Here is a 23,293-nt window from a genome sequence, read left to right as displayed (position 1 = left end):
TTTCTGATGTCTTAAACAGAGTGACAAATCTTGTATTGTGGGCTTACGAAATGTCACTGATATCTACCAAACATGTACGAGGTAGAATCAGGGCAATAATAAGATGCTGCAACAGGAGGGGAACAGGTAACTCCATACAAAACCCTACTCCTTCTCAATTCTTATCGCCTTTCAGAAAAGCACCTCTATCTCCCACCACAACACTTTGCCACACAATTGTGGTATTTGGCTGTGCACTAGAGGGAGTGCAACAGTCTGAACTGGGACCCACTGGGGCCCTGAAACACTTGGTAAAGACTAAAATCATCTGAGCATTGAGAGTCCCACCATATTGCATGGGTTTTGTTATTGTTTTAGTGCTGTTCCGGACTTCCCTTGTTTTTCCTAATGAACCTGTTCAAAGATGTTATTACAAACCTGCACAAGTTGTGAATTAATCTCTGGCCTCTCGGTCCAAGATTCAGGATATTTTCACCACATCAGAAGGCATCGACTCTAACTTCCCTTGTCCCTTAATGTTTCTTTTGCTTGGCCAGTTGAATCAACTCTGCAATTGGGAGGAAGGGGCGGAACTAGAGGACCGAGCAGCGGCCGGTCTTCCAACCAGAGTGAGTGAGGAGCGCGGCCAAAGCATTCTCGGCGAGTGAACGCTTCAGGATTGGTCAGAAAGGAAAGTGTTTTGCACGATTGATCGTTCTCACTTCATGGTACAGCGTTAAACCTCTCTCATAAATCTATGTGACATTTTAAATAATAGTTGAGATGTAAATCTGATAGCATATATATTTCCAATCGATTTACACAACTCGAGTAAGAAACTTATTTTCAAATTCCCAGAACGATTGGTAATTTATATACCTGGCCGGTATGGTTGAATTAGAACAAACAATTTATTGGCAAGCTAGACATGTCTATGACTGTAAGTCGACTGAGCAATTGTTAATGACTAATATTTCACCCATGATTCTGTGCAGATAGGAATATTATATATCAACTCACTGATAACCTCAGACGCACGCGCAGTTTGGTTTCTATGCAGAGCATGCGCAGTGTCACATTCGTCATGACAGAGCGAGACATGGAGCTGCTTTCTCCGACAGCGGCTGCGATCGGCTTCAGAGAGCGGCACTCAGAGCCGGTGTGTGGGAACCTCGCTGGGAGAAAGGAGCGGAGAGATTTCACAATTCCTGGATACAGGTTAAAAATAACTCGATAAAGACCCTTCAGGCCCGGGTAAGGAGGCGGCGGTCTCTGATCAGGGAAGCGGCCCAGGGTCACGGCCGCCATTTGTTTTGAGGGAAGAGGGAGCGCGGGCCTGAGGGCCGCCATCTTGAGAAGGTCAAGGTGCAGGAGGGCGGGGCTCTCGGGGTCTGTAGAACAATCAGAGGAAAGGGAAGACCCATTGTTACTGATTAATCCCACGGACACAGCGTCACTGGGCGGTCCCGCAGGAATATCCTCTCTCAGTCCTGCTGGGATGGTTCACCCAGTCAGAACCAGCAGCTCTCCTCCTCTCTCAGCTCCCCTTCTGTCCTTCCTGCAGCATCTGTCCCCTGGGACATTGAGCTGCCTGTCCTGTCCCTCCCTCAGCTGTTGTTCTGTAATACCTGTGATATCCCAGTCCCATCTTAGATTACTTCACTAAAGACAGGAATGTACCCGATCGATTTTTCTTAACATCACCAATTGTTTAATACGCACTTACAGGTTTTTAATTACATCGTTTTTGAACCTTTAACTTCACATTCAATTATTTGCAATGGTGGGATTTGGACCTGTGTCCAGAGAACACTGGATAAATTATCACACAATAATGCCACTAAGCCATCACTTCGCCTGCTCACAGTTTGTATATCCCAGTGCAACATGAATCAAAACCCTTTCTTCCTGCACAATTGTTTGACCCACCACTCTGGTGATGTGTCTCAGTAACTCTCCATGTGGTATCCATCACTGTGTGGGTCTAATTGCTGCCTCTGTCAGCGTCTCTCAGTTTTGAAGTTACTCCAGATCATGAGCCAACAGAATTCTACTCCAGAAAGATGAGGCAGCACAGGTCAGGAATGGAGACTGGGATTTTCCAGATCTCTGTGGGCTCAGTGCCATTCTATATGTGTAACCCTCAAAACATTAGTCTAATTCCCCATTCTGCCTATTTCTGTGTCTTCTACACGTACTCATAGAGTTCCTGACTCAATAGACTTGCCAACTGCTGGTTGGGACTATGGTTGGTCAGCCAGAAAGACAAAGTCAGGGAGGTCGGGAGTCTTCAATAAATCCTGCTGCCAGGTAAGATCATTCCAGTGCACAGAGCAGAAAGTAATAAGGGGGATCCAAACATCATACTGCACTATTCAGTTAACGTTAACCATACTCTAAAACGGATCTCATCCCACCTGCCTGTTCCTGGATCATATCCCTTCAAATCTTTCCTATTCCTGTACTAATGCAAATGTATTTTTAACATTGTAATTGTCCCCATGTTCACCCCTTCCTTGGGAAGTTCATTTCAACACAACCCACACTCTGTGTAACAATGTGCCTCTCGTGTCTTTTTTTTTTAAATGCCTCTCCTCTAAACTTAAAAATGTAGTGCCTTGTCTTGGAACTCCCCTGTCCATGGGAAAAGACAACTCCCATTAACTCTATCTATCCCCCTCATGATTTTATAAACTTCTATGAGGTCATCTGTGAACATTCAGGTTTCAGTGAAAAATACCAACCTATTCAGGCTTTCTTTATACTGAAGCTTTTCGTACCCAGCCACATCCCAGTAAATCTCCTCCCAAACCTTTCTAGCTTAATAATATCCTTCCTATAACTGGGCGACCAGAACTGGACACCGTATTCCAGAAGGGGACTCACCATTGGCCTGTATAATCTCAATATGACTTCCAACTCCTATATTCAAAGGACTGAGCAATGAAAGCAAGTGAGGCAAGCACCTTTTTTTTAAACTATCCTGTCTCTCGATGTTGCAAACTTCAAAGAATTATGTAGCTGAATCCTGAGGTCCCTCTGTTCTACAACACTACCGAAGATCTTGCCATTAATTGTATAATGCCCGTGTTTGTTGTACCAAATGCATTACCTCGCAATTATTCTGATTGAACTCCATCTACGGTTTTGCAGCCATTCACGCATTTCATCAGGATCCCTATGTAATCTCAGAAAACCTTCTTCACTGTCCACAATGCCACCCTCCAGTCTAACAGCCTATCACACATAGCTCTCGATGGTACACGTATCTTTGCGAGGGGCCCTACAATTTCTTCACCAGCTTCCCACAATGTCCTGAGATCCATTTGATCAGGTCCTGGGGATTTATCTACCTTTGTGTTTTAAAACCTCCAGCACCTCCTTTTCTATAATGTGGACTTATTTCAAGATATTGAGTCATAGAGATGTACAGCACGGAAACAGGCCCTTCGGACCAACTCCTGCATGACGTTTCTAGTCACATTTGCCACAATTTTGCCAATATACCTCTAAGCCTTTGCTATTCATACACCCATCCACATGCCTTTTAAATGTATTTCTATCAGCCTCCACTATTTGCTCTGGCAGCTTATTCCATCCACTCTGCGGGAGCCAGTTGTCCTTTAGACCACTTTGACAAGTTTCCATCTCCTGGGGAAATGACCTTGTCTATTGACCCTGTCGATGACCATCATGATTTTAAACACCTTTTAACTCCTCAGCTTCCCATGTTCAACGGAAAACAGCCCCAGCCTATTCAGGCTTTTCCCTGAAGCGCAAGCCCTCCAACCCTGGCAACATCTTTGGTCATTTCTTCTGAACCCTTTCATGTTCCACGACATCCTTCCGATGGCATTGGGACCAGAATTGCACACAGTATTCCAATAGTAGTCAGGCCAAACCCTGTTTAGTTCCCTGAGCGCCCCAGTTTTTATCCACACTAAGCTCCAAAGTGAAATATTTGTTTTGGATCTTGCCGTTTCACAAATCGTTGGCTTCATTGATCATTAAGGATATCGGGTTTGTCCCTAGATCTTCTTTTGCTCTTAATACACTTGTAGAGTCTCTTTGGATTCTCCTTAACTTTCTCTGCCAAAGCTATCTCGTGTCCACTTTTTACATTCCTGATTTCCATCCTAAGTGTATTTCTACAGCCCCGATGCTCCTGAAGGGATTCCCTTGAGTCAGCCAGTTATATCTGACATGTGACCCCTTTTTTCTTGACCACAGCCTCGAAATTCAGCCAGTGTTTCCTAATTCAGTCAGCATTGAGCTGCACACCAACAGGAACACGCTGGCACTGAACGCTCCTTTTATCTCGGTTTTAAAATATTCCTACTTGCCAGACTTCCCTTTATCTGCAAATAGGCTCCCCAGATTTACTTTAAAAATTCATGTCTAATACTATCTTGCTCCATTGTATAACTTTAACTTGTGGACCAGGCCTGTCCTTTTCCATCGTTTTTTGCAAACTAATACAATTGTGGTAACTTTCCAAAGTGCTCCCCACAAACACCTCAGTCCCGTTCCCTCCCTTGTTTCCCAAGGGGAGGTCAGGTTTAGCCCCAATCTCCAGTTGGGCCACTTACATAATGACTGGGAGTTTTCGGAACACACTTAACAAATTCCTTCCATCCAAATGCTTAACTTAGTAGCAATCCCAGTCCAGGTTAAGATTCCCTATCATTACAACCCTATTATTCTAAGAAATATCTGAAATCTCCTGACATATTTGCTCCTTCATTTCCCATTGCCCATCGCTGGAGTACGACCGTAGAAAACTAGTGGCCAATTTTTATTTCTCAGTTCCATTAATATCGCTTAACTGGGCGATCCTGCATGAATACTCCCTCTAGGTACTGCTGGGATGTTTCCCCCAATCAAAACCACCAGCTCTCCTCCTGTTTTGCCTCCTGTTCTATCCTTCCTGTTGCATCTGTCTCCGGAACATTGAGCTGCTGGTCCTGTTGCTCCCTTAGCTGTGTTTCTGTAATACCTATGGTATCCCAGTCCCATGTTCCCATCCATGCTCTGGGTTCATCTGCCTTATCTGTCTGGCCCTTTGCATTGAAATAACTGCAGTTTAATCCACCAGTGTTCCCTCATTGTCTGCTATGTTCTTGCCTGCCTTGTCTACTTATATTGCTCTCTTGAACATTTGTACCAGCCTCAACTTTCTTTCTGGCCTACGACGCTTTGGTGTCACACAGTCCTGCCAGGCGAGTTTAAATCTTCTCGAGCAGCTCCAGCAACGTTCCCCACCAGGAAGTGTGTACCCCTCCTGCTCCCAGTTCAGGTGTATTTCCCACCCTGTCTATCTGTGTCACCCTGACACCTTCAGACATCCAGGGACTTGCCGACCAAGGTCCCTGTGTTCCTCAGTACTCCAGGAGGACCTACCATTCATGATGTATATCATCCGTTTATTAGATTTGCCACAGTGCATTACCTCACAGTGATCAGACGTAAACCCTGTCTGCCATTATTCTGCTCAGTTTATCATCTGATCGATATCAGACTGCAGCCTGAGTCCATCCCCCTCACTGTGGACAACGCCCTCACCTTTCATGTTATCTGCAAACCTGCTAATGATTCCTTCTGCTTTGATATCCAAGTTATTAATGTACGTAACATCCAGCAATGGTTCCAGGACAGATCCCTGTGTTACACCCGCTGGACAATGGCTTTCAATCACAAAACCAACCCTCCACCAATTGTGGAGCCAATTTACCAACTTGCCTTGGATCCCATGGGATCTTCCCTTTTGGACCAGCCTTCCGTGTGAGACCTTGTCAAAGACCTTAATGAACTCCATATAAACCACATCATCTGCACGGCCCTCATCAATATCAGAGGACAGTCGTCTAGCAAATTCATACAGACAATCCCTAATGAAAATGCGGGGGTATCCGTTTTTGGCGAATACATTGTTTCGGTGTTCTTCTTCCTCTTTTTGCAGTTCTGGTGTACTGCAATGTGTTGTGGCCCTTTTGAACAGTGTCTTGGTGCAACTTCTTTTGTGTGTTGGGGTGGTTGCTTTTGTAGTTCAGGACTTGGTCTGTGTGTGTGGCTTTCCTGTATACCTTTGTGGTGAATTCTCCGTTCGGTGTTCTCTGTACCATCACGTCTCGGAATGGGAGTTGGGTGTCCTTTTCTTCCTCTCTAGTGAATCGGATTCCTGTGAGTGTGGCGTTGATGATCCGGTGTGTGTTCTCTATTCCTGTGTTTTTAATGATTACAAAGGTGTCATCCACATATCTGACCCAGAGTTTGGGTTGAATTTGCGGTAAGACTGTTTGTTCTAATCTTTGCATTACCGCTTCTGCTATGAGTCCAGAGATGGGTGAGCCCCTGGGTGTGCCGTTGATTTGTTCATATATTTGGTTGTTGAATGTGAAGTGTGTTGTGAGGCACAGGTCCGGTAGTTTGAGTATGCAGTCTTTGTTGATAGGTTCACCGTCCTGTTGTCTGTTCTGTATGTCCAGCAGGTTGGCTATTGTTTCTCTGGCTCGGGTTTTGTCGATAGAGGTGAACAGTGCCGTTACATCGAATGAGACCATAGTTTCTTCCTTGTCTATGTGTGTATTTCTGATGATGTCCAAGAATTCCTGTGTTGACTGTACAGTGTCTGGATCCGCTGATCAGGTGTTTCAGTTTCTGCTGTAGTTCTTTCGCCAGTTTGTGTGATGGTGTCCCTGGTAGCGATACGATGGGTCTGAGTGGGATGTCTGGTTTGTGCAATTTAGGTAGTCCATATAATCTGAGGGTGCTGTTGCTTTCAGGTTTCATTCTCTCTAGGTCAAACCTGGTTATCTGTCCGTTTTTTTGTAGGTTCCTCAGTGTGTTATCCTATTGGTGATTTGTGGCGTGGGGTCAAACTGCCTCTTTTGGTAGGTGTTGGTATCTGCAAGTAGTTGTTGCGCTATTTGGATGCACTCTGACCCAATATACCAGCCAATGCAGCGGACAGCTGGAACTGACAACCGGAAGCGGCAGATACAAATCAGTATAAATGCCGGAGGAAACTTCACAGAAGCGCTTCACAGGAGGCTCCCAAACACTGAGGATGTCACCTGGACAGGAGATGAAACGCCTGCAACACAAATTCCCAGCTCGGCGAACAGAACCACAACAACGTGCACCCGAGCTACAAAACCTCTCCCAAACTTTGCTACGTCACTATCACACTCCCCCATTACACATATTGCATGACTATCACCCTGACTGCATCACTGCCACCCTGACCCCCTCACACTCACTCCATCACCATCACCCTGACCCCCTCACACTCACTCCATCACCATCACCCTGATCCCCTCACATACACTCCACCACCGTTACCCAGACCTCCTCAAATTCACTCCATCACCGTCACCCTGATCCCCTCACACTCACTCCATCACTGTCACAATGTTCCCCTCACACTCACTCCATCACTTTCACACACACCTTACACTCACTCCATCACTGTCACCTGACACACTCACATTCACTCCATCACTCTCACACTGATCCACTCACACTCAGTCAATCACCGTCACCCTTAATCCCTCACAATCATCACATCACCGTCACCATGACCCCTTCACACTCGCTCCATCACCGTCATGCTGACCCCCTCACACTCACTCTATCACCGCCATAATGATCCCCTCACACTCACTCCATCACCGTCACCCTGACACTCCCCATACTCACTCCAGCACCATCACACAAATCCCCTCACACTAATCCATCACTGTCACACTGACCCCCTCACACCCACTCTATCACTGTCACCCTGATACATTCACAATCACTATCACCATCACCCTGACCCCCTCACACTCCCTCCATCACTGTCAACCTGACCCCCTCACACTCATTCCATCACCGTCATACTAACCCCTCACTCTCACTCCATCACCGTCACGCTGACCTCCTCACACTCACTCCATCACCATCACATTGTCCCACTCACACTCACTCCATCACCGTCACACTGTCCTACTCACACTCACTCCATCACCGTCACGCTGACCCACCCACACTCACTCCATCACCGGCACCCTGACCCACTCACACTCACTTCTTCACTTTCACCCTGACCGCCTCATACTCAGTCCATCACCGTCACACTGACGCCCTCACACTCACTCCATCACCGTCACAGTAACCCTCTCACACTAACTCCAGCAGCATCACACTGACCCCCTCATACTCACTCCATCACCGTCAGACTAATCCCCTCACACTCACTCCACAACCCTCAAACGGTCAACCTCACACTCACTCCTTCACTGTTACACTGATGCCCTCACACTCAGTCCTTCACCGTTACACTGATCCCTTCACACTCACTCCATCACCGCCACCCTTCATTCCTCACTATCATTCCATCACCGTCACCAAGACCCATTCCCATTCACACCATCACCTTCACACTTACCACCACACACTCACTCCATCACCATCACGCTGAAACCCTCACTCCCAGTCCATCACCATCACTCTGACCGCCTCACACTCAATCCTTGACCATCCCGCTGATCCCATCAAACTCACTCCAACACCTTCACCCTGAAAACCACACACTCACGTCATCACAGTCACACTGGCCCCTCACACTCCCTCCATCACGGCACAGTGATCCCCTCACACTCACTCTATCCCCCTCACACTTACACCCTCACACACTCCATCACAATCACCCAGACCCCTCACACTCACCCCATCACTCTCACACTGACCCACTCACACTCACTACACCCCCGTCACCCTGACCCCCTCACACCCACTCCATTACTGTCACCGTGATCCCCTCAGACTCACTCCATCACCGTCATCCTGACCCCCTCACATTCACTCCATCACTCTCATACTGACCCCCTCACACTCGTTCCATCACCGTCACCCTTAACCTTGCACAATCATCCCGTTACCGTCAGCATGACCCCTTCACACTCACTCTATCACATTCACCCTGACCCCCTCACACTCACTTCATCACCATCACCCTGACCCACTCACACTCACTCCATCACCATCACCCTGACCCACTCACACTCACTTCATCACTGTCACACTGACTCCTTCACACTCACTCCATCGCAGTCACCCTGACCGCCTCATACTCACTCCATCACCATCACACTGACACCCGAACACTCGCTCCATCACCGTCACCCGGAACCCCTCACACTCACTCCATCACCGTAACCCTGACCCCCTCACACTCACTCCATCACCGTAACCCTGACCCCCTCACACTCACTCCATGACCGTCACCCTGACGGCCTCACACTCACTCCATCACCGTCACCCTGATCCCCTCACACTCACTCCATCACCTTCATCCTGAACCCTACACACTCACTCCATCACAGTCACACTGACCCCCTCACACTCACACCACGACCGTCAACCGGTCATCCTCACACTCACTCCTTCACTGTCACACTGATCCCCTCGCACTCAGTCCATTACAGTCACCCTGACCCCCTCACACTCACTCCATCACCGTCACCCTTAAACTCTCTCAATCATTCCAGCACTATCACCAAGACCCTTTCCCACTCACACCATAACCTTCACGCTTACCGGCACACACTCACTCCATCACCATCACGCTGAAACCCTCACTCCCAGTCCATCAACATCACTCTGACCGCCTCACACTCAATCCTTCACCATCGCGCTGATCCCATCAGACACACTCCATCACCTTCACCCTGAAAAGCTCACACTCACGTCATCACATTCACACTGGCCACTCACATTCACTCCATCACCGTCACAGTGATCCCCTCACACTCACTCTATCCCCCTCACACTTACACCCTCACACACACTGCATCACGATCACCCAGACCCCTCACAATCACCCCAGCACTCTCCCACTGACCCACTCACACTCACTACACCACCGTCACCCTGACCCCCTGACACCCACTCCATTACTGTCACCGTGATCCCCTCAGACTCACTCCATCACCGTCATCCTGACCCCCTCACACTCATTCCATCACCGTCACCCTTAACCTTGCACAATCATCCCGTTACCGTCAGCATGACCCATTCACACTCACTCTATCACATACACCCTGACCCCCTCACACTCACTTCATCACCATCACCCTGACCCACTCACACTCACTCCATCACCATCACCCTGACCCACTCACACTCACTTCATCACTGTCACACTGACTCCTTCACACTCACTCCATCGCAGTCACCCTGACCGCCTCATCCTCACTCCATCACCATCACACTGACACCCGAACACTCGCTCCATCACCGTCACCCGGAACCCCTCACACTCACTCCATCACCGTCACCCTGACGGCCTCACACTCACTCCATCACCGTCACCCTGATCCCCTCACACTCACTCCATCACCTTCATCCTGAACCCTACACACTCACTCCATCACAGTCACACTGACCCCCTCACACTCACACCACGACCATCAACCGGTCATCCTCACACTCACTCCTTTACTGTCACACTGATCCCCTCACACACAGTCCATTACAGTCACCCTGACCCCCTCACACTCACTCCATCACCGTCACCCTTAAACTCTCTCAATCATTCCAGCACTATCACCAAGACCCCTTCACACTCACTTCATTAGCTTCACGCTTACAGCCACACACTCACTCCAGCACTAACACCCTGACATCCTCACTCTCACTCCATCACCGTCACCCTGACCATGTCAGACTCACTCCATCACCGTCGCCCTAACCCCCTCACACTCACTTCATTACCATCACACTGACCTCCTCACACTCACTCCATCACTGTCACCCTGACCCCCTCACACTCACTCCTTCACCGTCACCCTGATCCCCTCACATTCACTCCATCACCGTCACCCTGACTCCCTCACACTCACGCCATCACAGTCACACTGACCTGTTCACACTCACTCCATCACCTTCACCCTGAAAACCTCACACTCACGTCATCACAGTCACACTGACCCCCTCACACTCACTCCATCACCGTCACAGTGATCCCCTCACACTCACTCTATCACCGTCACACTTACACCCTCAAGCACACTCCATCACCGTCACTTTGACCCCCTCACTCTCACTCCATCACAGTCACACTGAGCCCATCACACTCACTGCATCCCCGTCACAATGACCCTCTCACACTCACTCCAACAGAATCACACTGACCTCCTCACACTCATCCATCACCATCACAGTAATCCCATCAAACTCACTACATGACCATCAAACGGTCAACCTCACACTCACTCCATCACCGTCACCCTTAACCTCTCCCAATCATTCATTACCAAGACCCCTTCACACTCACTCCATCACCTTCACGCTTACCGACACACAGTCACACCATCACCATCATCCTGACTCCCTCACACTCACTTCATCACCATCACACTGACCCCTTCACACCCACTTTATCACTGTCACCCTGATCCCCTCAGACTCACGCCATCACCGACACCATGACCCCCTCACACTCACTCCATCACCGTCATCCTGACCCCCTCACACTCGCTCCATCATCGTCACAGTGATCCTCTCACACTCACTCCATCACCGTCCAACTGACCGTCTCACTCCATCACCGTCACCCTGACCCCCTCACACTCACTACATCACTGTCACACTGACCCACTCACACATCACTTCATCACAGTCAACCTGACCCCCTCATTCTCACTCTATCTCCATCACACTGATCCCCTCACACTCACTCCATCACTCTAACACTAATCCCCTTACACTCACTCCATCAATGTCAACCTGACACTGTCACACTCGCTCCATCACCGTCACTGTGAAACCCTCACACTCATTTCTTCATCGTCACACTGATACCCTCACACTCACTCCATCACGGTCACTCTGACCCCCTCACACTCACTCCATAACCGTCACCCTGACACCCTCACACTCACGCGATCACATTCACACTGACCACTTCACACTTACTCCATCACTGTCACAGTGATCCCCTCACACTCACTCCATCACCATCACACTGACAATCTCACACCCACTCCATCACCATCACACTGACCCCCTCACACCCACTCTACCACTGTCAACCTGACGCACTCACAATCACTCCATCACCATCACCCTGAAACCTTCACACTCACTCCATCAACATCACCCTGACACCCTCACACTGACTCCATGACTGTCACCCTGACCCCCAAGCATTCACTCCATCACCGTCACCCTGACAACTTGAACATGCACTCCATCACCACCTTCCTCACCCCCTCAAAATCTTTCCATCACTGTCACCCTGACCTCTTCACACTCACTCCATCAATGTCACCCTGACTCCCACATACTCACTCCATCACTGTCACACTGACCCCCAAACACTCACGCCATCACCGTCACACTGACCCTCTCACACTCACTCCCTCACCATCACCCTGACCATAAGACCATAAGACATAGGAGTGGAAGTAAGGCCATTCGGCCCATCAATTCCACTCCGCCTTTCAATCATGGCTGATGGGCATTTCCACTCCACTTATCCACATTCTCCCCGTAGCCCTTAATTCCTTGTGACATCAAGAATTTATCAATCTCTTCCTTGAAGACATTTAGTGTCCCAGCCTCCACTGCACTCCGCGGCAATGAATTCCATAGGCCCACTACTCTCTGTTTGAAGAAATGTCTCCGCATTTCTGTTCTGAGTTGACCCCCTCTAATTCTAAGGCGGTGCCCACGGGTCCTAGTCTCCTCACCTAATGGAAAGAATTTCCTAGCGTCCACCCTTTCCAAGCCATGTATTATCTTGTAAGTTTCTATTAGATCTTCCTTTAATCTTCTAAACTCCAATGAATACAATCCCAGGATCCTCAGCCGTTCCTCGTATGTTAGAACTACCATTCCAGGGATCACCCGTGTGAATCTCCGCTGGATATGCTCCAGTGCCAGTATGTCCTTCCTGAGGTGTGGGGACCAAAACTGGACACAGTACTCCAAATGGGGCCGAACCAGAGCTTTATAAAGTCTCAGTAGCACAACAGTGCTTTTATATTCCAACCCCCTTGAGAAAATTGACAGCATTGCATTCGCTTTCTTAATCATCTCAACCTGCATGTTTACCTTTAGAGAATTCTCAACTAGCAATCCCAGATCCCTCTGTACTTTGGCTTTACGTATTTTCTCACCGTTTAGAAAGTAATCCATGCTTCTATTCTTTTTCCCAAAGTGCAAGACCTCGCATTTGCTCGCATTGAATTCCATCAGCCATTTCCTGGACCACTTCTCCAAACTGTCTAGATCCTTCTGCAGCCTCCCCACTTCTTCAGTACTACCTCCTGTCCACCTAAATTTGTATCGTCGGCAAACTTCGCTAGAATGCCCCCAGTCTCTTCATCCAGATCATTAATATATAATGTGAACAGCTGCGGCCCCAACACTGAACCCTGCGGGACACCGCTTGTCACTGGCTGCCATTCCGAAAAAGAACCTTTTATCCCAACACTCTGCCTCCTGTCAGACAGCCAATCCTCTATCCATACCAGTAGCTCACCTCAAACACCACAGGCCCTCACCTTGCTCAGCAGCCTCCCATGTAGCACCTTATCAAAGGCCTTTTGGAAATCTAGGTAGACCACATCCACTGGGTTTCCCCGGTCTAACCTACATGTCACCTCTTCAAAGACCTCCAACAGGTTTGTCAGGCACGACCTCCCCTTACTAAATTCATGTTGACTTGTTCTAATCCGACCCTGCACTTCCAAGAATTTAGAAACCTCATCCTTAATGATGGATTCTAGTATTTTACCAACAACTGAGGTTAGGCTAATTTGCCTATAATGTTCCATCTTTTGCCTTGATCCTTTGTTGAACAAGGGGGTTACAACAGCGATCTTCCAATCATCTGGGACTTTCCCGGATTCCAGTGACTTTTGAAAGATCTCAACTAACGCCTCCGCTATTTCCTCAGCCACCTCCCTCAGATCTCTAGGATGTAACCCATCAGGGCCAGGAGATTTATCAATTTTAAGACCTTTTAGCTTTTCTAGCACTTTCTCTTTTGTAATGGCAACCATACTCAACTCAGCCCCCTGACTCCCTTTAATTGTTGGGATATTACTCATGTCTTCCACTGTGAAGACTGACGCAAAGTACTTATTAAGTTCTCCTGCTATTTTCTTATCTCCCATCACTAGGCTTCCAGCATCAGTTTGAAGTGGCCCAATGTCAACTCTTGCCTGTCGTTTGTTTCTTATGTATTGAAAGAAACTTTTAGTATCATTTCTAATATTACTGGCTAGCCTACCTTCATATTTGATCCTCTCCTTCCTTTTTCTGTCTTTGTTATCCTCTGTTTGGTTTTGCAGCCTTCCCAATCTTCTGATTTTCCAGTGCTCTTGGCCACTTTATAGGCTAGCTCTTTTTCTTTGATAGATTTCCTGACTTCCTTTGTCAGCCATGGCTGTCTAAGCCCTCCACGGATAATCTTTCTCTTCTTGGGGATGAACCTCTGTACAGTGTCCTCAATTTCACCCACAAACTCCCGCTATTTTTGCTCTACTGTCTTCCCTGCTAGGCTCTGCTTCCAGTCTATTTTCGTCAGTTCCTCTCTCATGCCCTCCTAGTTACCTTTATTTAACTGTAACACCATTACATCCTATTTTGCCTTCTCTCTTTCAAACTGCAGACTGAACTCTACCATATTATGATCGCTGCTTCCTAAGTGTTCCCTTACTTTAAGGGTTTTTATAAAGTCTGGTTCATTACATAGCACTAGGTCCAGAATAGACTGCTCCCTTGTGGGCTCCATGACAAGCTGTTCCAAAAAGCCATCCTGTAAGCATTCCATGAATTCCCTTTCTTTGGAACCACTGGCAACATTATTTACCCAGTCCACCTGCATATTGAAGTCTCCCATGATCACCGTGACCTTGCCTTTCTGACATGCCTTCTCTATTTCCCGGTACATGTTGCGCACCTGATCCTGACCACTGTTAGGAGGTCTGTAAATAACTCCCACAATGGTTTTTTTGCCTTTTTGGTTCCTCAATTCCACCCACACAGACTCCATACCATCCGACGCTATGTCATTCAGCACCATAGATTTAATTTTGTTCTTAACTAACAAGGCAACCCCGCCCCCTCTGCCCACCTCCCTGTCTTTTCGATAAGTTGAAAACACTTGGATGTTTAATTGCCAGTCCTGACCCCCCTGTAACCACGTCTCTGTGATGCCTACCAAATCATAATCATTCACGATGATCTGTGCCATTAGTTAATGCATCCCATTGCCGACACTCTGCCCTTCCACTGTCTGCATCCCATTGCAAATTATCTGCCATCCCCCGGTCTGTATTCCACTGTAAAAGGTATGCCTCCCCTGTCTGTATTCGATTGCAGACGCACTACCCTCAGCCGTCTGTATCCCATTGTAGTTGCTCCCCCCTCCCCTGTCTGTATCCCATTGCAAACACTCTGCCCTCCCCCGTCTGTATCACACTGTAGATGCTCTCCACTCCCCTGTCTGTATCACATTGCAGAAGGTCTGCCCTCCCCCGTCTGAAACCATTGCAATCGTTCTGCCCACCGCCGTCTGTATCCCACTGCAGGCAGTCTTCCCTCCACTGTCTGTATCCCATTGCAGACGCTCTGCACTCCCCCTGTCTGCATCCCATTGCAGAAACTCTGCACACCCCTGTCTGTATTCCAGTAAAGACGCACTTCCCTCCTCCTATCTGTATTCCATTGATGATGCTCTCCCCTCTCCTGTCTGCATCCTATTGCAGACACTCTGATGTCCTCCTATCTGTGTCCCATTGCAGATGCTCTGTCCTCCCCCGTCTGTATCCCACTATAGAAACTATGCCTCCTCTGTCTGTTTTCGATTGCAGATGCTCTCCCCTCTCCTGTCTGTATCCCATTGTAGGCGACCTGCCCTCCCCGTCTGTATCCCACTGCAGAGGCTCTGTTCTCACCCATCATTATCACATTGCAGAGGCTCTTCCCTTCCCCTGTCTGTATCCCATTGTAGGCGCACTGCTCCCGCTCTGCCCTGCGCTGTCTGTATCCCATTTCTGACGCTCTGCCCTCCCCCGTCTGTATCCCATTGTAGATGCTCTGCCCTCCCCCGTCTGTATCCCATTGTAGATGCTCTGCCCTCCCCCTGTCTGCATCCCATTGCAGACGCTCTTCCCTCACGCTGTCCTTATCTCATTGCAGACGCTCTGCACTTTCGCTCTCTGTATGCCATTGAAGACGCACTGCCCTCCCCCTGCCTGTTTCCTATTGCAGATGCTCTGCCCTCCCCCGTCTATATAGCATTGCAGACGGCCTGTCCTCCCCCTGTCGATATCCGATTGCAGACGCTCTACCCTGCTCTCCCCTCCCCTGTCTGTATCCCATTGCAGAAGCTCTGCCTTACCCTGTCGGTATCCCATTGTATTCGCTCTCCCCTCCCCTGTCTGTATTCCATTGCAGAAGCACTGTCGTCCACCGTCTGTATCACATTGCAGATGCTCTGCCTCCCTGTCTGTATCCCGTAGTAGACGCTCTGCACTCACCCATCAGTATCCCATTGCAGACGCTCTGGACTTCCCCTGTCTGTGTCCCATTGTAGATGCACTGCCCTCGCTCTGCCCTCCGCTGTCTATATCCCATTGCTGAAACTCTGCTCTTCCCTGTCTGTATCCCATTGCAGATGCTCGGCCCTCACCCCTCAGTATCCCATTGCAAAGGCTCTGCCCTCCTCCTCTCCCTATCCCATTGCAGACGCTCTGCACTCCCCCGTCTGTATACCATTGCAGATGTTCTGCCTTCCCCCCTTCTGTAACCCATTGCAAAAGCTCTGCCCTCCCCCCCGTCTGTACCCCATTGCAGATACGCTGCTCTCCCCCTGTCTATATCCCACCGGAAATGCTCTGCCCTCCCCGTCTGCATCCCGTTGCAGACGCCCTGCCCTCCCCGTCTGTATCCCACTGCAGACAGTCTTCCCTCCACAGTCTCTATGCCATTACAGATGCTCTGCCCTCCCCCCACTTGAGTTTCCTTTTGCAGACGCTCTGCCCCACCCCGTCTGTAACCCATTGCAGATGTTCTGTCCTCTCCCCGCCTGTGTCCCATTGCAGAACCTCTGTCCTCCCCTGCCTATTTCCTATTGCTGATGCTCTGCCTTCCACCCTGTCTGCACCCCATTGCAGATGGTCTTTCCTCCCCCTGTCAGTATCCCATTGCAAATGTTCTGCCCTCCCCCTGTCTGTATCCCATTGGAGACACTCTGCCGTCCCCGGTTTGTATCCCATTGCAGATGCTCTGCCGTCCCCTGTCTGCATGCCATTGCAGACACTGTGCCCTCCCCCTGTCTGTATCCCACCGCAAATGCTCTGCCCTCCCCATTTGTATCCCATTGTAGACGCTACACCCACCCCTGTCCGTATCCCATTGCAGACGTTCTGCACTCCCCCTGTCTGTATCCTATTGCACTCTCTTCACTCACCCTGTCCTTATCCCAACATCCCGCATCCCATTGCAGCCGCTAGCAGCCCCCCTGTCTATATGCCATTGAAGACTCACTGCCCTCCTACTGTCTGTATCCCGTTATAGGTTCTCTCCCTTCCCCCTGTCTGCATCCAATTGCAGACACTCTGCCCTTCCACTGTCTGTATCCCATTTCAGATGCTCTGCTCGATCCCTGTCAGTATCCGATTGTAAACACTCTGCCGTCCCCCTGTCCGTATCCCACTGAAGATGCTCTGCCTCCATTGTCTGTATTCGATTGCAGGCGCACTGCCCCCAGCCGTCTGTATCCCATTGTAGATGCTCTTCCATTCCCTGTCTGTATCCCATTGCAGACGCTCTGCCCTCACCAATCAGTATCACATTGCAGATGCTTTGTCCTCCCCCTGTCTGTATCCCACTGCAGACGCTCTGCCCTCACCAATCAGTATCCCATTGCAGACGCTCTGCCCTCCCACTGTCTGTATCCCACTGCAGACGCTCTGCCCTCACCAATCAGTATCACATTGCAGACGCTCTGCCCTCCCCCTGTCTGTATCCCACTGCAGACGCTCTGCCCTCCCCCTGTCTGTATCCCACTGCAGACGCTCTGCCCTCACCAATCAGTATCCCATTGCAGACGCTCTGCCCTCCCCCTGTCTGTATCCCACTGCAGACGCTCTGCCCTCACCAATCAGTATCACATTGCAGACGCTCTGCCCTCCCCCTGTCTGTATCCCACTGCAGACGCTCTGCCCTCCCCCTGTCTGTATCCCACTGCAGACGCTCTGCCCTCACCAATCAGTATCCCATTGCAGACGCTCTGCCCTCCCCTGTCTGTATCCCATTACAGACGCTCTGCCCTCCCCCTGTCTGTATCCCACTGCAGACGCTCTGCCCTCACCAATCTGTATCCCATTACAGACGCTCTGCCCTCCCCTTGTCTGTATCCCATTGCAGACGCTCTGACATACCCTGTCTGTATCCCATTACAGACGCTCTGCACTTCCCCTGTCCGTATACCATTGCAGACGCTCTGCCCTCCCTCGTCTTGGCAGTTACTAGCGGTGTTCCGCAAGGATCTGTTTTGGGACCATTGCTGTTTGTCATTTTTATAAATGACATGGAGGAGGGGCTAGAAGGTTGGGTGAGCAAGTTTGCGGATGATACGAAAGTCGGTGGAATTGTTGACAGTGAGGAAGGATGTGACAGGTTACAGCGGGATATAGATAAGCTGCAGAGCTGGGCAGAAAGGTGGCAAATAGAGTTCAATGTAGCTAAGTGTGAAGTGATTCACTTTGGTAAGAGTAACAAGAAGATGGGGTACTGGGCTGATGGTCGGATATTTGGTAGTGTGAATGAACAGAGGGATCTTGGTGTCCATGTACACAGATCTTTGAAAGTTGCCACCCAGGTAAATAGTGCGGTGAAGAAGGCATATGGCGTACTGGCTTTTATTGATAGAGGAATTAAGTTCCAGAGCCCTGAGGTCATGTTGCAGTTGTATAAGACTCTGGTGCGGCCGCATTTGGAGTATTGTGTGCAGATTTGGTCGCCATACTATAGGAAGGATGTGGAGGCACTGGAACGGGTGCAGAGGAGGTTTACCAGGATGTTGCCTGGTTTGGTAGGAAGATCGTATGAGGGAAGGCTGAGGCACTTGTGGCTGTTTCCATTGGAGAAAAGAAGGTTAGGGGTGACTTGATAGAGGTGTACAAGATGATAAGGGGTTTATAAAGGGTTGACCATGAGAACCTTTTTCCATGTATGGAGTCAGCTATTACGAGGGGGCATAGCTTTAAATTAAGGGGTGGTATGTATAGGACAGATGTTAGGGGTAGATTCTTTACTCAGCGAGTCGTGAGTTCATGGAATGCCCTGCCAATAGCAGTGGTGGACTCTCCCTCTTTATGGGCATTTAAACGGGCATTGGATAGGCATATGGAGGATAGTGGGCTAGTGTAGGTTAGATGGGCTTAGATCGGCGCAACATCGAGGGCCAAAGGGCCTGTACTGCGCTGTATTTTTCTATGTTCTACACAGCTCTACATGCAGGATAGGTATCTAGTCCGGACTTAAAGATTAATGCACTTTTGTGGTTTGTGCAGTGTTCCACTCTGGACAGGTGGTCAGGTTGTATTGAGCAGTACACTCGCCTGTTCTGCACAGTGCTCCATGTTGCACAGATATCTTATCTGGGTTTGTGGTTTATGGACAATTTCGCGAGGTGGAGTCGGATTGTTATATGACTAGCCATTTCAGCTGATGTGGCAATGCTTTCATTTTATTTTCGCAGTCTGATCATTGGATCCTCCAAAGTCGAACTCCTCTTGCTAGTCCCATCCCCGTCTCCCCATATCTCTACAACTTGTTATCCATTAAGCAATGTTCCAGTTTTAATTTAAACAACTGTGCTGTATATTTTCCAGAGGTTTGACATTGCTCAACCAGGAACATTGGCATCTAAACTGAGGAATCTCAGGATAATGAGAAAAAAAAAACAGAGCTGGCGTTTTCTGTCATTTCCCTGTGCGTTGCGTGTTATTCCATGTGGTACTTGGACTAAGAGCACTCGTTACATCCCTTACATCCATTGATTGAAAGCATTTCTGCTGTTTTTGCAAATCTTCCTAACAATGCGAATGATATAGTTTTTTTTTTTATCTTTCAGTAACTGAGCAAGGAAGCTGACTGACTGCGCTTTTTTTTAATACAGATCTGACAAACTGAATGACCTAATCCTGATCCTGTGTAACAGACGTGAGAAGCTGACTGGCCTCCTCATGTGCCTCCGTAAAAAGTCCCAGATGCTGAATGGCCTACTGCAGTCCCTCTGCAGAAGGTCCAACAAGTTAAGTGACACAGCAACCCGCGGATTACCAGCAGCCATTAAACTTTATCTCATGAGATATCTCCTTTCTCAGTTACAAAAACAGTAACAACACAATGTGCTCCAGGTGTTCCTTCACTAAGATCACATGCAACCCCAAAAATACTTTTCTATGTTTAGAATGGTTCCCTTTTTAAAATTTGGAAACATTCCAGCTTTTGAACTCTTCTCGGGGTAATTGGCTGAAGTTGGATGAATGGCCTTCTCTGATTCCTCTGGAACAGGCACATGGGGTCAAAATTGCTTCCCCATGTTCCTGAGCAGCAGTTGCAATGCTTTGAGTGCTGTCTCAACGTTCTGTCTCAAACGATTTCATAACAGGGGACTTGAAAATAGGAGTGGCATTACACAAAGTCAGTGAGTAAAAAATATTGTTACCCATGTTTCTCGTGTCCAGAAAAGTCCCCCACATTCATTTTATGTGTTATTTTATTCCTGTCACATTTTGGGGAAATGGCGGATGACGTAAAACCCTGCAGTGATCTGACACTACACTCACATGCAAGGAAGAAAAATTAAAACGATTGAAAGATTTAAAGTCCGTTACTCAGCAACACTCATCCATTCCATCCAGACCAATTAAGAGTTCCCTTTTATTGTCAGATGAGAAGTGAACCGGTTTCTTTGGTGACTGTGACTAATGTCAGACTCTATGGATTTTAATTATCCCATTGGAGTATTTCCAACTTTTAATGAGGAGTGAGCACCTTTCAATGTGTTATCCCATAATAAAAGCAGGAGCATCGACGACAGTACGAACAGGGATCAGCAGCTATAAATAGAGAGGGAGGAGAGGTCAGAATCCAAGATACTTAGACTGGAATTTTCCAACAATGGGAAAGTATCTGAGGATAATAGACATGAATGCTCCAACAAAAGATAGAGATTGATTCGATTACGTTTGACATCTTGCACCATATGATGATTGGATACTACTGTCATCACAGATACAATATGCATATCATATTATTCAATAGTTTTATTATCCAAGTACGGCTATTTTTGGTCTCCCAGGTAAGTCTCTTTTTCCATTTATCATTCCTATAAACCAAGTATGTCTGTTATTTTTCATTTCATTTACTATACATTATTTATTATTCCTGTTAATCTTCACTGCACACACTGCGACTAACTGCATCAGTGTTCATGATGTGGAGTAGCTAGTGTTGGATTGGGGTGGACAAAGTTTACAAAATCACACAACACCAGTTTATGGTCCAACAGTTGTTTGGGGGCTAGAAAATAAATATTTTGGATTATATATTTTTTAGTTTTTAACGGTATCAGTGTTCATTCACTCTCTCCCTCATTGCTTCTGGCAGTGATTTTCGTTGGTCTTCTTGACGTCCTACTAAGTTTCAGCTTTGAATCATGATTCATTGTATCACTGCTATTGCTAGTTTAATATTGGGGGAATTGTGGTCACTGTCTTCTGTTCTGATTATAAACTCCATTTCGTTCCTCTGCTTCCAGCCCATCTCTGGACAATACTGGAGGTTGAAAGAGATTAACTACAACAGTAGACATTCTTTGGCCATAGGCTGATTCCTGACATCATGTCCTGTCCATTCCTAAGGACATCTTCTGAAACCGCCAGAATATCTTTCATTAGCTAATCTTATCTGCTGTTTGAAACATGACCTTTGAAATATTCTCTTAATGTTTTTAACAATCGCCTGCTCACAATCACAAATTCAATTTTGATGAAACAAATATGAGTCAATACTCCACAACTCGTATCCGAACTCACACCATAAAACATAGAACGTAGAATACTACAGCGCACCACAGGCCCTTTGGCCCTTGATGTTGCGCCAACCTGTGAACTAATCTGAGTCCATCGTCCTACACTACCCCATCAAAATCCATGTGCTTACCAAAGGATTGTTTAAGTCTCCCTAACGTGGCTGAGTTAACCTTATTGGCAGGCAGTGCATTCCACGCCCTTACAGTTCTCTGAGTAAAGAACCTGCCTCTGATATCCGCCTTAAAGCTGTCACACCTCAATTTTATCTATGTGCTCTCGTGCAAGCTGATGACATCATGCTCGGAAAAAGACTTTTACTGTCTACTCTATCTCATCCTCTGATCAACTTGTATATCTCTATTAAATCCCTTCGTATTCTTCTACTTTTAAATGAGAACAGGCACAAGTCTCCTAGCCTTTGCTCATAAGACCTTCCCTCCGGACAGGCGAATCCTGGTAAATCTCCTCTTCATCTTTCCCAATGTTTCCATATTATTCCTGTAATGGGGTGACTAGACCTGTACACAATTTCCCAAGTGCGGTCCCACTAGCATTCTGTATTATTGCATAATGTCATTATGGCTCCAGATGTCAATCCTTCTACCAATAAAGCCTATCACACCATAATTCGTAGATGCCGGTGTTGGACTGGGGTGTACAAAGTTAAAAATCACATAACACCAGGTAATAGTCCAAAGGTTTAATTGGAATCATACTAGTTTTCGGAGCGACGCTCCGTCATCAGGTGGTAGTGTCGCTCCGAAAGCTAATATGCTTCTAGTTAAACCTGTTGGTCTATAACCTATTGTGTAATTTTTATCTTTTACACACCATATGCCTTTTAAAAGCACTATCAATCTGAGTGGCAACTTTCAGGGATAGATGTACATGGAGTTCAAGATTCATCTGCATGTCTACACTACCAAATATATTTCCATTGACCCAATATTATGCCTTCCTGTTATTCTTTCAAAGTGAATCGCCTCACATTTATCCGCATTGAACTCCATTAGCCACCTCTCAGCACAATTCTTCAGTTTATCCAAATCCCCCTGCAACCTGCAACATTCTTCCTCACTGTCCACTACTCCGCCGACTTTACTGACATCTGCAAACTTACTTAGCCATCCACTTAAGCCTGTGTTAAAGTCATTTATAAAAAATGACAAACAACAGTGGCCCTAAAACAGATTCTGGTGGCTCACCACGAG

The 23,293-nt window shown here is 47.8% G+C and overlaps 1 long non-coding RNA gene across 1 annotated transcript; it reads left to right on the top strand.

The window, feature by feature from the left end:
• The first annotated feature begins 1,099 nt into the window (after positions 1-1,099).
• On the top strand, positions 1,100-22,224 carry LOC148135918 (uncharacterized). The gene is made up of 3 exons (XR_015754867.1): positions 1,100-1,233; positions 20,162-21,349; positions 21,809-22,224. It is a non-coding gene; the product is annotated as an uncharacterized LOC148135918 (long non-coding RNA).
• The last annotated feature ends 1,069 nt before the right edge of the window (positions 22,225-23,293 follow it).

The sequence above is a fragment of the Chiloscyllium plagiosum genome, unplaced genomic scaffold (assembly GCF_037043375.1).
Source record: "Chiloscyllium plagiosum isolate Xiang-an unplaced genomic scaffold, Cpla_swu_hap1 HiC_scaffold_48, whole genome shotgun sequence".
In the NCBI taxonomy this organism is placed as follows: Eukaryota; Metazoa; Chordata; class Chondrichthyes; order Orectolobiformes; family Hemiscylliidae; genus Chiloscyllium; species Chiloscyllium plagiosum.
Note: the sequence above shows the minus strand (reverse complement) of the source record. Positions and strands in the feature narration are given on the sequence as shown.